Raw genomic sequence first — 16,640 nt, 5'->3', positions numbered from 1 at the left:
CCCCCGATCAAAGTTGCCATACATTCGCGTCTCTAGGCCGCTCCATCAGTACACGTCAACGAAGATTCAAGCACCTGTCACTCACGGCGCAGTCCATTCTCAGACAGGTAAATAAATGTAGTTTACCAGAGGTGTTACATAGTGGGATGTTCCAAGAAGAAAGTGGTGTTGATTTTGTGCTGTTACCTTAATATAGCCGCAACTTCAATCATGTTGTCACACTTCTTTTCTTTCTTGTACTTTGTTGAGAGATTTGTTTTGAGGCTGAATTTATCTTCATTACGATGCCTTTCTTTAAAGATACTGCCTGGTGTAGAGTTGGACAGAAGTGAGTGAATGAGTACGGTTTTATGCCGTTTTTTCAATAGTCTACAATGTCATGGCAGGAGATACGAAAATTATGCATTATGTGCAATCGAACCAGGGTCTTCGGACGCTTTAACCATTAGGCTACCACACCGCCCCCGGGACAATAAGCACTCCTTTGTATGCAAATATTATGGCTGGATATTACTAGTATAACAAGACATGTCTAACCGTTTTCTTTCTCTTCGTACTATCGGTGATTATAGTTATATTTCATCACTGGAATAACTTTGGGCAGATAACCGGGACTGGTTAATCTCTGGTCTTGACGTTTTGAACTATCCAATTGTTACAACCTGTTTATGATAGGTGATCGTGTTGTTTTAGTGAGTAAGTGAGTGTGCGTGTTTTGTTTGACACCGGATATAGCAATATTCCAGCAATATTACAGTGGGAGACGAGAGAATTGGACTGCACTCATTGTGAGCATTTGGGGAATCGAACCCTGACCTTCGGGGTCACGAGCGAACACTTTCACTACTAGGCTACCTAACAGACCGAGCTGACGTTTGTGCATATTGTCTCTTCAAAGCTACTTGTAAGTTGATGCTTCTCTGATTCAGCCAAACAATGCTTTGCACCTCTCCAACATCTGAAAACCATATTCGCGTGTATAATACACACACTGACATTAATCAACAATGTTCTAATTTACTAAATATATTCCACTTTTTGCAAACATATGAATCTAAAGGTAACTTACAAACTTTCACAAGTAATTGATTTAAAAAAGATGCGGTTTTGTCGCTTTCGTAAATATGTAGACAAAGTCTTACACATTTATTAGATTCATTGTTACTTAATGTAAAATCTTCGTGAGAAAAATATATCTATAAACCATTATCAATTTAATGTGTCGTGTATGCAACTGGTATTATAGCCTGGGTGATTATTAGTATGCACGTGAAATAATTAATGTGAGACATAAAGTTTAAATTGTCCAGGAATAACGTGCGTGGCACTTTGTGTGTGAGACTGTGTATGTGGGATGTGAATGTCTGTATATATGTGTGCGCGTGCGAGCGTGCGTGCGCGTGTGTGTGTACGTCTTTGTGACTGTATGTGTGTGTGTTTATAACAAATAATGTTTGATACTACTTGACTATTGCTAAAAGCTAAAATCGAACTCCCTCACACACGCACACGCATGCACACACATACACACGCACACGCACACGCACACACACACACGCACACACACACACAAACGCACACACACACGCACACACACATACATACATACCGACTACTAGGCGTCTCGAAGTCCTTCTTCACTAAGCCTATATATTCTGTAAATACATTATAAATCCATTTCATTGTTTTTTTTCTTATCCATCATGAAGTGTATAGATGAAAAAACATAAACAGTAACAGAGGTCAACAGTACCAAGATAATGAGACGGAAGACGCCAATGGATACGTCATCATATCAGGTAGGTTTTTGCACTGGCGTCTTAACATTTGCACGGTAAGCTTGTTGTTTGGCTTATTTACGAACTTGGGGCACCTTTACTCCACATACTTGCGGCATGAGTCATACATGCAGTTATTCTGTCACCTAAAGCATAAAACCTATTACATAAACAACTTCATTGATAAGTTTATTTTGACAGCCATCGTTGTACGTGACAGGTCTTGTCACACATAGACATTCCGTAAGTGTCGTCTCCTGACACATTTCCTTCAGAATACGGAACAGGAGACGCATTGTCGTCCCCATACATACTTGCTATAGCATATCGTATCCTGGGTATATTGGTTCCTCCTTTTGGAAGCCCTAGATGCAACTGCTGATATATTTTTTTCTCCTCATGAATGTCTCAGAGGATATGGAATTTTAGATATATTGTCGTCTTGATGAATGGTCTACTTTCTGTGGAGCATATAGAATAATAGATCTGTTACCATTTTGATGAATATTCTAAATTATAAGATGTTGTAGGCAGAATGTTTGCTAGGATAAATGGCCTGCAGTATACGGAATAAGACATGTTTGTCCTCATAATGAATCTTCCAAATTATATGAAATTATAGGTTGCATATATGTTTTTTCTTGATGTCATGTATTATATGGAATGGTAGACATATTGCCATTTTGATGAATGTTCCAAGTTATATGAAATAGTGGGTAGAAATATTTTCTGGATGGATGTCTTGTTGCACGAGGAATGGTAGATACATTGTCCTCTTGGTGAATATAACAACTTATGGCATGGATGTTATCGTGTCAATGAATGTTCTAAATTAGATGAAGTTGTGGGTTGAATGGTTTTCTTGATGGATGTCTTACTGGATGTGGAATCGTAGGTGAATTGTCCCCGTGTTGAATGCTCTGTTTTATATGGAGTTGCAGGTGAATTGTTTTCTTGGTGAATTGCCTGTAGCACATTGTATAGTAGATATTATGTCATCTTGACGAATGTTCCAAAGTACATAAAACTGTTGTAGAAATATTTTCCCGATGAATGTCTTTTTGCAAGAGGAATGAAATATGCATTGTCCTTTTGATGACTATAACTACGTGTTATGGGTTTATCATTTTAAACATTTTGAGGCCACTTCCTGCCTCTTCATCGGGTGAATGAATGTTCCAAATTAGATGAAGGTGTGGGTAGAATCGTTTTCTTGATGAATGCCTTACAGTTTATGGGAAAGCTGATACCGTGTGCTCTTGGTGAATGTTCTATACCATATGAAACTGTGGTAAAATGTTTTCCGTCAAGAATGGTTTATTGGATATGGACTCATAGATATATTATTGTCGTGATGAATGCTCTACTTTACACGGAGTTGCAGGAGAATGTTTTTCTTGATGATTTGCTTGTATCATGCGGAATAGTTGATATATTGTTATCTTGACGAATATTCCAAAATATATGAAATTGTGGTAGAATGATTTTCTTGATTAATGTCTTATAGGAGAGGAATAAAAGACACAGTTTGTCCTCTTGATGAATATAGTTAGGTATGATATGGACTTACAACTTCTTTAGCATTTAAAACATGACGTTTTGGGGCTACTTCTTGCCCCTTCGTCGGGTGAATACATGTTCTAATTTTTATGAAGCTTCGGGTAGACTATTTGTCTTTAAGAAAGCGACAAATGACCTGTAGCATTTATATTGATGAATGTTTCTAAAACCAGCGCTAAATTGTTGGTATGTCTGATCTCTTGTTGGACTCACATAAGGACACGCAGTGTTTCTTGATTGAGATATGATATGATATGATATGATATGATATGATATGATATGATATGATATGATATGATATGATATGACATGACACAACCAACACGACACGACACAAACGACACCAACGACACAATACACACGACACGACACAGACGACACCAACGACACAACCAACACGACACAACACTGCACAGCACCGCACAACACGACACTACACAACACGACACGTCACTACAAAACACAACATACCATACCGTAATATATTATTTATTATGATTCTAATCAATACTTACACTTGTCTTTGTTTCCTCGTGCCATCCACATATTTAGCCAGTAGATGCCTAACCACATACCTGCCAGTAGATGTAAGCAATTCTGTTTACAACATATGATAATTATTCATTTTCACTTCATGAAATATTTCTCGAAGAAAAAAAACCTGCCATGTTTACGTCGTACAGTTGAATACAGGAACACATATGGAAGTGTGTTTATGTGATTTCAGGCGACGAACGCCCTGCTGTAGGCTACACAGCACGCCATTTGTCTCGTCCTACAAGATAACATGCAAGACAATGTGCAATATATCATCATGGACACGGAAACTGTTTTGTTTTAAGTCCCCCAAAAGCATAACTGAAATCTAGCTTGTTTCTGGAGATAAAACAGGATGTCAGCTTGACACGGGAGGAAAACCTGAAGCGATGCCTGACCACTGCTTTAGTAGAACAGATTGTCGTTGTGACGAAAGTATTGGTCTGTGTATGCCTAGATTCAAACCCAGGATGCTAACTCGTTGCAAGTTTATCATCGATATCTTCGGCGGTGCCATACGTGGTTGGCAGTATGGAGGACAATTTATTTTAGTTTCTAATTTATTTTGACATGTTCATGCACTTATTTTTGGCTAAATATAAGTGAAAATATAACCCTACTAAGCTGCCGCTGACGTCATACTACCATGATGTAATGTCAGAGACGTCATTGTACTTGAGTGACGTCACACTGATTTTGATGAATGAATGTGTCATTATCTGCCATGGCTAATGCCAAGACATATTTTTCATCTATCGTTCTTGAATACCTGCCCTGACATTTGTTTTCATAGTCTAGTCTATGACCTACTTTTAAGGATGCAGTGTCATTAATCATAATTGTACAGCAGCAAACTTTCTTTTGCAGATGTGAATGCACTTAACAAAAGCTACGTAGTATAATGTGACAAAACAAAACTCTTTCTGAGCATGCTTCAATCAATTTAATTAGTTTCACTACAGATTTGCGACAATGGTATGATAATGATGACTGCCGTATGCATCTTAACGAAATCGTCTCCCCCCGCCCTCCCTCACCCCCTCTCTGTCACTCCCTCCTCACTCTCTCTCTCTCTCACCCCTCCTGTAACTCTCTCTCTCTCTCTCTCAACTCTGTGTCTGTGTTTTTGGGTTTAAGTGTGTGTCTTTGTCTTGCCTCTTTGTGTGTTTTCGTTCGTGCTTGTGTTTGTGGGTGAGTGTCATTGTATGCATGTCAGGATTTGAGATTAATACTGAGCAGAGTGTTGAATCAGTGACTGAGTTTAGTTTTAAGCCGCACTCAGCAATATTCCACCTGTATGACGGCGGTCTGTAAATAATCGAGTCTGGACCAGACAATCCAGTGATCAACAGCAAGAATGTAATTAGAGAGTGAGTTTTAGTTTTAACCTCCTTTAGAAATATCCTAGCAACATGGTTTCTCACACTGTGCCCATGTCGCGAATCGAACCCGGGTCTCTGGCGTGACGGGCGAACGCTTTAACAACTTGGCTACCACAACTCCATTTTTTTTTATGAGTGCGTATGTGCCTCTGTGTGTTTCCTGTAGCATTTCTGCAAGACTGTTTTTTCTTCAGCTGCATGAACTATAATATACCTCATAACAATCGTAGGCAACTCGAACATCCTGTTTCATTCTATGAAATCTGAAGTCCTAAATTCTATTTCGTCTTCTGAAATCTGAACTCCAGCATTCTATTTCATTCTATAAAATCTCAGCTTGAACATTCGTATTCATGCTTTACAATCTCAATTCGTCAGTTCGAACATTCTTATCCAATAAAATCTCAATTCGAACATTCCTATCATCCTATAAAATCTCAGCAAGCACAGCCCTACTCAAATACACAAAATGTCGAAGTTTCTGCCCCGAATATTACCTTCTACCGACATACGCTTAAAATAGAATAATGTACAAGCTTTAGTATCATAATATTGTAATCAGTAGATGTGTCATATGCATAATCGTCTTTTTCAACAACACGCGCCATTCTGTCTAAGCTGTTTGTGTTCTTAGACTGTACAGAGGACAAACTGACCTAAGCATCTGTGTAATTCAACATTAATCTGTGCAATTTGTCTTGAGACACTGGGTCTTTCTTGACCTCTTGCTGTTTGACTTCTTAACTGGTTGTTGTGTAACAAGTTATGCTCATCTCATGCGAGACCCGGGCAGAGAAGACGGATGTCTGTACGTATGCATGGAGATTTAATAAACTGCCAAGATAAATTTGTATAAATGTATGTGATGATAGCATATTTATGTTACCCTGCACTACTGAAATGTTTGGAGTGAAATGAGGTATTTTGATTCATGGTAGGAAGTATATCAAGTTATGGATTGCACAATAGCAAAATAAATGGTTTATTTACAATTTAGACTTTTATTAATTATTAATGCATCAAACGTGTCGTAATTACAAGATCAGGAAACTAACTGTTCTTTTCTGTTCCAACTTGCAGTAATCTCGAAGCTGCCACTTTAACATGAAGATCACACTTGATTTCAATGTTATTTCAAGTCTTTGCTTGTTTTTGTATGAAACGCTTTTAAAAATAGATTATATTTTTGCTTTTGCCGTATTTCTTCCATTAAGAGCCAGTGTCTTTGTATGAAACTGGAACCCGTTTAAAAATAGATTATATTTTTTTCTTTTGTCGTATTTCCTCCATTAAGCGCCTGGTCGATTATGTTTTAAAGGACGTCCAGACCCGGCGCTTTTGCGCTCAATGGGTGCCATTACCATAACTGTTCGTGAACTGCTTTACGCTTGGCGCTAATTAGAGTGAATACGGTCGCTCCATAATGAACAGGAATATATTGCACGGCTTTTCTTGGAATATAGTTAATAAACTCCGTGTACTCACACAGTAATCTTGCAGGCGTTAGATACGGCATGGTCCCGTTAGAAACATATACACGCAACTTGGTGGTGGCTAAAATTAATCCAAGGAATGGTTCCCTAATGTCGATGTATATGACACGGGTATCTTAGATTTGTGTTTATTTTGCAGTGATTGAGCGACTGTTTCTCTCGTGGTGAGAACTGTCTGACTGAGGACACGATGGGGTTTCATTTGTCTATCATCACAGCGAGTGAAAAGTGAAAACATGGCACAACAGGCAACCTACACTCACGAACGAAATTGGTCGCCCGAAGCCAAGTTTTCCAACATATCACCAAGCACCATTACATGACTATGGAACCGTTATCAGGTCACGTGTCTTAACTACAGCACAGAGCAGATTTCTGCGGAATTGCCACTCACTTGATAGATTCATCACAGCCACCTCAACAGCCACAGCTACACCAGGATTGCTCAGGATTTCGGCCCAAACAGTAAGGGGTAGTCTACGCGCCGGAAGCGTCATTCTGATGGATCAACGTCGTCGGCTGCCACATCAACGGCGTCAAGGACTCAGAGAATGGCCACAACAACGATGGGAGCGTTTTTGGTTTAGTGACGATTCACGTTTTTTTTACATCGTGCAGACAGAAGACGTAGTGTTTACAGGGGAACGTTATGGTCCAAAGTGCCTACAGGAATAGAAATGTCTGCAAATGGACGTGTAATGATGTGGGTTGAAATCTCCCACAGAGAAACACGTCCAGGGCAATATAATGGCCTAACTCTACAGAGATTATGCACCAAGCAAATGTCACTTTTTAACCCGGCAACTCCCGACCTCACGATTGACAAAGACGCTTTTGAGGAACCACAACCTCCTCGCACTGCCATGGCACTCACGGTCTCCAGATCTATACCCCATTGCACATTTATGGGTTGCCATTGATCTTAAGACAGTGGGTCTCAACAATGACATAATGACGTTCTCCAGAAACCCAAATTAAGAGCATATTCTACTTTCAAAGCAGCTTTAACCATGAAACCCTATTTCAACAGTTTATACGATAAACCCTTTTCACAAACTCCCGTTAGATTTCGCTATTGCTGTCACCGACATAGAATAGACACAGGAAGACATCACGATGAGGACGGAGAGAACAGACGTGTTTCCACGATGCAAAATCAGGATTAATACATACAGAAATTGAATATCACTTTGTATTGATTTGTAATGCTTATTCACATTGAAGATTAAATATTTAGATTATTATTGTTATAAAAATACAGCATAATTGCAATTTATTAATTTTATGTAAATCTACCCTATGTCAAGTATCAAAGTTTATATTTTCTTGCCTTAATGCACAGAATGTTACAGTGCGATATATACCATTTTGTTCTGCAGGATCTGTAAATTGTATAAGTATTGGGCTTGTTGCCTTTATAACGTCACGAAAATACGTTTCACTGAGCATCGACATCTGCGATCACGCTAGCAACAGTCACAGAGCGTACAGCAGTTGGAACAATCACTACAGGAAAAGTGGGTCAACAATCCGCAGGATACAATTTGTAATCTGGTTGGTATCATGTAGCGACGAAGCCAGGCAGCGACGAAGCCATGGTGTCCACTCTCATGGACGCCATTCATGTTATTGAGATCCGACGACCTTCACCTTGACATTGAATTATCCCGTGTTGGTAATGATGAACCATGACCCGTCCCAAAGATTTGAACAATTTACCCCGATTTGGTAATTACGTGTATAATAATTATATGAAGTTAACACATTTGAAAGTCACATTTGCGTTTCTTTTTGGCTTGGCTGCGGGAAGAAGTATTGGGACATATAACGGGAGTCTTGCCACACCCTACCGCTCACTTCCTCCCGTATCAGTTTAGTCGGCTCTTGCGGGTCAGGGTATCAGGAAGTTCTTCCGACAGAAAATATCAAATTTCAAAAGTTAAAAGGGAGCTCACGAAACTCTGAGAATTTCCTTTGTTTGTTGTTAACGCCTCACTCAACAATAGTCTAGCTATATGTCGGCGATCTGTAAATTATCCAGTCTGCACCAGAAAATTCAGCTTTGAGCATTGATCTATAGCATGCATTTTAGATTATGTATCAACCAATTCACCGAACCCAACTCGGATTTGAAAAAGGATAACTCCTTGGATTATAGAGTACATTCAGGTACAACAAATACACATGCATATGCAAATATCATATAGTCAAATATAAACTGAGGAAATACCATTGTAATGCCAAAGGTAGTAGTTAATTAAATGGGAATAGAATCCTAGAAATGGCATCGTTCTAAAAGTGTTAAAAATGGTGTCTAAAGCACAACAATGGGACATATTTTCCTTTGTCAACTACACATTACAAAACGCGATAATGTAACATCAGAGATAATAAGACAAATGGCAAAATCGTCGCATTTTCGCATTGTCACCCTTTGGCTAATTTAATACATTTGGCTTGTTTTGTAAAGGGGAAAATTGGATAACACGTCAACGCGACTATGTTAATTTCAGGATTTTATACAAGAGCGTGTTTAGCCCAGAGAACTTGAATATATTTCATCTTGTAGTTGACACTTTATGTCCAGAGGAAATATTTTTTTTTAAATATGACAGAACACAATATTTCCATAATCATCAGTTTTTCCGAAGGCCACCATCGTCAGGTGCTCGTAAACAAACGTCTCCTTTAGGACAGTAAACTCATCACAAATTCCACCAATATCACGGTGGGGGACACCAAATGGGCTTCAGGTCTTGCAACCATGTGGGAAATTGAACCGGGGTCTTCGGCATGACGAGCGAACCACTTGGAGCCAGATATTCAAACCGTTAAAAATTTATTTGTTTTCCTAGAAATTTGCCTTTGCCTCAGGTATACACTACTTGATACTGCGTAGCCTTGTGCACTGAGCGCAGGTAAAAAATTATCCGAGTTATGTCCTTGGGAGTGTGGCCATGTTTGGCAGCTTGACTATTGAGAGGACTTCAATCTCCTTTAACACACGTGTTCTCACGTTAGGCACGTGAGTTTGTTGAGAATTGCCTCTGGTCACGCAGCAGTGAACGGGTACCTGGTAGGACAGGGGGTCACATGAAGAAGACGATACTTAGCTTATTAACGCTTATAACTGTTAAAATAACATGAAATTCACAATACAAATGCACACCACCAGGTCCTAGGGTCAATATGAGACACGATGAAAGCGTAAAATCCACATAAAACGTGAACATTATTAAGACAAGACCTAAACCTTAAAGTGTTAATAAAGATTTTGATAATGTATTGACTTGGACATATGAATGCTAACCTTCTAGCTCCCCACAGGGGTAATAATGTCTGTGTTGTGCGCATAATGTGTTTCTTTTATGTTACATAGGTGTAATTATGCGCTTCGCAAATGCGTCATAAAAATAGAGATGCCCGAGTTCGATTCCCCACATGTGTACAATGCGTGGAGCCCAGTTCAGGTGTTCCTCTCCGAGTAATTGCTGGAACAGCGGCGTAAAACTAAACTCACTCACTTAGCAAGCACGGGTAGCATACATCGATTAAATACACAAGAGGAGTACGACCTTGAATAAACACCCTGTTCCGTACTGTACCAGAGATGCCTAAATGCGATCGGGATCAACCTGTTTATTAATGCGACAGGGATCAACCTGTTTATTAATGCTCATTAAAATTTCTCTCTCAAAGGAAAGTAATGGATATGTGTGATTAACAACGAGATTAATTTACTCGGTACGTTAATTCTTAATCTGCCGTAACACTCCGCAAATCTCTAAGTTATCGTTCAGGGATCAAACGTTAGTGTGCTGACATCAGCAAGTGTGCTGCGCCAGGTGAGACTGAGTTCACATGGGTCATGCGTCTCACAGAGACAAATGTCCAATGATTCACTACATATTGTTCAGATAAACCGTGACATGTAAACTGATTGAAGTGACGTCGATCCAACTTTTGATAGCGAATCCTTGTTAGCTGTTCAGTCAGCTGTTCGGTTAACTAGCTCTTGAGTCAGGTGTTCGGTTTGGTAACATCAACTGTTAAAGTATGCTGCGCGCGTGCGTGCGTGCGTGTGTGTGTGCGTGTGTGTATCTGCAAATCCACACAGACATAGGGAATAGATTTTAGTTTTTTGAAAATATTTGTTAGCTAAATAATAATAGTTTCCAAATCAGCGAATAATGAATCACATCAATACAATGCAATTTTCTACATGTTGGCATTTCTGAGCTTATACTTCTAAATAAAATGATTAGATATAGGTGCTCGACACTCGACACATGGCAAACATAACCCGGTTAGGATAGTCATGAAATGTTCGTTAGATTTCATTATACGCCAAAAGCCAATAGCGTTTGGATTTTAAGAAATACATTTACACTGTTTTCTTTATCTTAAAATCTCCAACATTTCTTGTTTCAATGAAAATCGTGTGACGTACCTTATCCTATCATTTCAACATAAAAAAACCCGTCTTACGGTCACTTCCGTCTCTCGATGGTGGTGGATGGCACTAGAGACAATGTCAGACTGAGTTAAGATGAAGCATAAAGTGTTAGAAACTCAGTCATAGCTAGTGTCCACATAAATCCCGATAATTCGTGCTGTGATCTCTTGACCAGATTCAGGACAGGAAGGAATCTATGACTGTGACTGTCCAAATAAATATCAAACTCAGAGATTTATTCTACAGTTAAACGTGTTTAACATGGGCCTAGAAGATGGAATATGGACCTGATATAACGATATATCATCTGTATTCTCTATAACTGCATTCATCACTGCTGCATTCCGTCACCCTCTTGAAAACTCGTCCTTGAACAATTAAGCGAATGCGTATATAGTTGACGTTAAGTACGTCAATATTATTTATGTGTAGAAACGCATAAGCCAGTTTTAGAACAATTTATTATCAATGGTAGTTTAGGAGAAATTATTCCAGGTAAAGTTTAAAAGGTGACAGTTCACACGTCTATAAAGTGTTAGCAGCCTGTCGTTGTTTTGAGTTCACAAGATGACGTCAACGTCAGAACTTTGTATAGAGACCATTGGCAGCAAGTACTGCTCGGCACCGTCTCGGCACTGACTGGATGAGTCGACAAAGTCGATCATGCGGAATTCTTCCCCACTTTTCCTGTAAAGCGTGACCAGTTGTGGAGGTGCCCGAGACGTCCGTTGTGACGTCGATCGAGTTCATCCCATAGACGTTAGGTGATCGGGAAGGTCAAGACAAAACGCTGACGTTAGATTTGGCAAGGTAGCGGGCCGTGACACGTGCTGTATGTGAATGCCGGAACAACCCCATCTGTCGGTCCATACACGGAAGCATGAACCGATTTGTTATCAATTTCACGAATTCCATGAAACAACCACTATATCAGATCTTCGTGTGCTGGATATCGCATTTCCACTCCAAGTCAGTATCTAAACCGAATCTGTCAATCTGGGCCCCGATGCACAAAGCGTTCTTAGTGCTAGGACATTCTTAAGCCTATGATAAACTATAGAGGTTCTAACGTTGCGAACGCTTTGTGGATCGCGGCCCTGACGAATGCAATTACGAGCAAAACTTTCACTTCTCTGACACGATGTTTTTTCCATTTTTTCTGGTGTTCCCCGCTGTGATATTGCTGGAATATTGGAAAAAGCGAAGTAAAACCATACTCACCCATTCAATCTTAGACCCTTGGACATTACTGTTCATCTGTGTTTATTTTCCACACTGAGCAATATGACAGCTTCAATGGGACGATCTGTACACGAACCGAAATTTAATAACGGGAACTCTCGGGCGACCAGGGGACGTAACTCCAGACAGCGACTTCCGGCGTCTTGATAAAAGATCAAAATTAGTTTCTAAGTTTGTTACACACTATCTAACCCTCCAAATCGTTCAGCTCTAACAACCGCATGATGATGATAATGATGATGATGATGATGATGATGATGATGATGATGACTGTAATCACTCTAAATGGCGTTACAGGTAGGCTAGTGTTTGAAACGTTTACTTGTATGAATATATGTAGGTAGGATAGTGTTTGAAACGTTTACTTGTTTCAGTATATGTCTATGTTCGACTCCCAAGGTGTCAACACTGTATGACGCATATATGCACCTGAAGGAGTGAGTGAGTGAGTTTACTTTCACGCCGCACTCAGCAATATTCCAGTTATATGGCGGCGGTCTGTAAATAATCGAGTCTGGACCAGACAATCCAGTGATCAACAACATGAGCATCGATCTGCGCAATTGGGAACCGATGACATGTGTCAACCAAGTCAGTTAGCCTGACCACCCGATTCCGTTAGTCACCTCTTCCGACAAGCGTAGTCGCCTTTTATGGCAAGCATGGGTTGCTGAAGGCCTATTCTACCCCGGGACCTTCACGGGTCTGCTGAAGGAGTCAAACCAAACTCATTTGCTGAAATAACTTTAATCCTAAAATACTGGAATTATAGAAAATCTTCAGCAAAATGAAGATGAGAAATATCGGTCAATATATGAGAATGATCTGTTTAATAAGGTGTTATTTTGATAGAAATTCTATACCATTTCCGTGAATGCATACCGACAGGTTGAAACATGACTTTGCTGCCCACTAAAACAACGCTCGGCGCCGTCGGCTGATATATTGTTATTATGATTGTGTTACCTCTTGATGTAGTTACACATACAATAAAAAACCCATAGAAAGCCACGACTCTCGTGTTACCCACAAACCATAACGCGCCACATTTAGAGCTTCCGGTCGTGTGTGCACCTCCTAATATGGTCATATCCAGCTCGCGTAAAAATCAAAATATGCAAGAATGCCATAAGTTATGCTTACTGGGGTCAAAATAGTACACGTACGTGCGTCGTTTGTTTAGCTCTGGCTTAGGTCATAATTTATCTCCGACTTGTGGCGGACGCTTTTATATTGTTAGTTGACACCTTATTGTAGAGCGCGCTGGAAACCTTTAAGTACTGAAACCAGACGTGATATATTTCTCTACATGTTTCCCCCTTAATGTTTCAAAACAACCTAATGAAAAATGTTATATCCACATTTTTCTTGCAGAGGCGGATACAGCTTTTTAACAAAAACCCGTAAACCTTTTTCAATAAAATATATCATCCAGATTTTCATTACACATTTTGTAATTAAATTATATCGAAGTATTCTTTACGTAATTAAGCTCCTGGAATCACAGTGAGATGTTTTCAACTACTCATCAACATATGAAAGGTTGATGCCGGAAAGGTAAAGATTCCTTTGACCTTCAATGTTTTATCGAAAGTACACGGGTACAAGTCAAGAAGTGTAGATGGGCCCGGGGCGGTGGTTGTGAAGATCGATTAGCCCCGGGGTCCGAATCAGTTAATAGTTTAGGAGGTGAGCTTTATAAAGAATGCCTTATTATTTCTGATACTATAATGTATCGCCAGTTTATAAATACACTCTAGGGATATCGTTTTAGCCATTTTCGCCTTTCAGTCATGTTGACAGGTTATTTTAGCGCGCCTGGTCAACGCGTCCTCTTGTATTTCATTCCATCTCGCACACGGACCTGGCTTCTTACTGGTATGATAACGTAGCTGTAGGTGAATTGGCGTCACCTCTAGCCGTGACGTCGGGGTAAGGTCCTGACATGTTTAGGACTATGTGCGAATCTGATGGATGCCATATGTGACCTTGCTCTTCATTCTGTATCTTGACCCCTCCGCACACTCGTATGCAAGCAACCATCATGGTCTTTGTCACTTCCGGGTTCTGATGGTGGTTTGTCTCCCGGTCCACAAATTGAACAATGGCGACCACGGCAATTCCAGAATGATCGGGAAGTCTACATTGTCTGAAATTAACATGCTGTGCTGGTTGGCTTGCTTGATGTGTTTGTTGGTAGTTTGGTACATGGATGGTTCGGTTGATAGACGGGTTGACTAGTTGACCGGTTGAATGACTGATTGGTGGGTTGATCATTCATTCATTCATTCATTCATTCATTCACCATCCAATATACAACGCTCAACAAATTCACTAACTCAGTCATTGACTATCCACCCACCCATAAACGCCCAACACACTCACTCACACACTCATATACTGATTGATTGATTGTGCATCTATTTGTATGTAAGACAACTTATTTCTAAGGGTAAATTTAGTTCTATATGGTAGTCACAACACTGTGTCATTGCACACAGGTAGCATCAACCACATTTCACAGATACATTCAAATACAGACAGCCCTAACATGGTTGTAATAACACTGATAGCCCAACAAATCTACATTTAATAGCATAAGACGCCATTCTTCCGTTTAAAGCTACGGGTATCCAGATCAATATCTTAATTACGTGACAGCGAGTATTGTATGTTATTTCATGAAAGGTAGTGGCAGCATACAGAAGCGCTCGTAAAATCCTCGGCTTTAGTATTGGTCTACGACAAGCTGAGTGCCTGGGATATTCGTCTTTGTAAACTGAAGTAAGCTGTTTCCTGTTATCAATGGAGCAGACCGCATTACTGGACACGTTTCTTGACGTTGCAGTTTCTCCTATGTTGGCTGTGTCTGTGTCAGATCAGAAAGAGAGCAGCTTTAGTCCGCCTTTCTTGTCATTGGGCAGACCGCATTGCTGGAGACGTTCCTTGGCGTTAAAGTTTCTCCTATGTTGGCTGTGTCTGTGTCTGTGTACGATCAGAAAGAGAGCAGCTTTAGTTCGCCTTTCTTGTCATTGGGCAGACCGCATTGCTGGAGACGATTCATGACGTTAAAGTTTCTTCTATGTTGGCTGTGTCTGTGTCAGATCAGAAAGAGAGTAGCTTTAGTCCGCCTTTTTTGTCATTGGGCAGACCGCATTGCTGGAGACGATTCTTGACGTTGCAGTTTCTCCTATGTTGGCTGTGTCTGTGTCAGATCAGAAAGAGAGCAGCTTTAGTCCGCCTTTCTTGTCATTGGGCAGACCGCATTGCTGGAGACGTTCCTTGGTGTTATAGTTTCTCCTATGTTGGCTGTGTCTGTGTCTGTGTCTGTGTCTGTGTCTGTGTCTGTGTACGATCAGAAAGCGAGCAGCTTTAGTCCGACCTCTGTGATTTGATTAGCGTCTTGCTTCTTGCGTGTATCTGCTTGCTAGATGCTGACAAGGTGTCTGAAACATCGACAAACTCTTATAACCTGTAACTGTATTTTCTGGATTTCAGAGTTTCAGGCAAAGTGGCGTAAATATTATGTTATTGAAAATTTCAACATGACATTAGGTTGTTAATCAAATCACCTTTTATTAGCATAAAACATTTAAGAAAACCTGAATCGACTATGGATGTATATTTTTAAAGGGAGACTGTGTAGTTATTGATCATCCTAATGATGCCGTTTGATTGCTGATGGTCATCGCAAGAAGTCAAGTATTTTTTGGGACGCAAATATCTACGATAGGATTAAAACCTAATTACTTAGTGTCATATGGCCGTACGTAGCCCCATGAGCAGGCAATGTGCCTGGATATAAGCGCCACCTGAGCGGACTAATAACATGACTATAACGTATACAAGCATGTAAGTACGTCTATTTCTTAGTCCACAGGCACATAACACTTTCAGTGTACAAGGATCTACTTTCTAAAGCCTTAAACCAGTATGTTATATTCCATATAATTTCAAAATTCAGTCCTTAATATAAAAATTCTCATTTACAGGTCTAAAGGAAAAATGGCAGTATGTGTTTAGGGGAAGTTCATACAGTGGGAATGAGTAAGTGAATTTAGTTTTATGCCGCTTTTTATAATATTCCAGCAGTATCACTGTGGGGGACACAGAAATGTGCTTCACACATTGTGCCGATGTGGGTAATCAAACCCAGACTTTGACTTGATAGGCGAAATCTTTAACCACAAGG

The sequence above is a fragment of the Haliotis asinina genome, chromosome 1 (genome assembly GCF_037392515.1).
Source record: "Haliotis asinina isolate JCU_RB_2024 chromosome 1, JCU_Hal_asi_v2, whole genome shotgun sequence".
NCBI classification, from domain to species: Eukaryota; Metazoa; Mollusca; class Gastropoda; order Lepetellida; family Haliotidae; genus Haliotis; species Haliotis asinina.
This window is presented reverse-complemented; position numbering follows the sequence as displayed.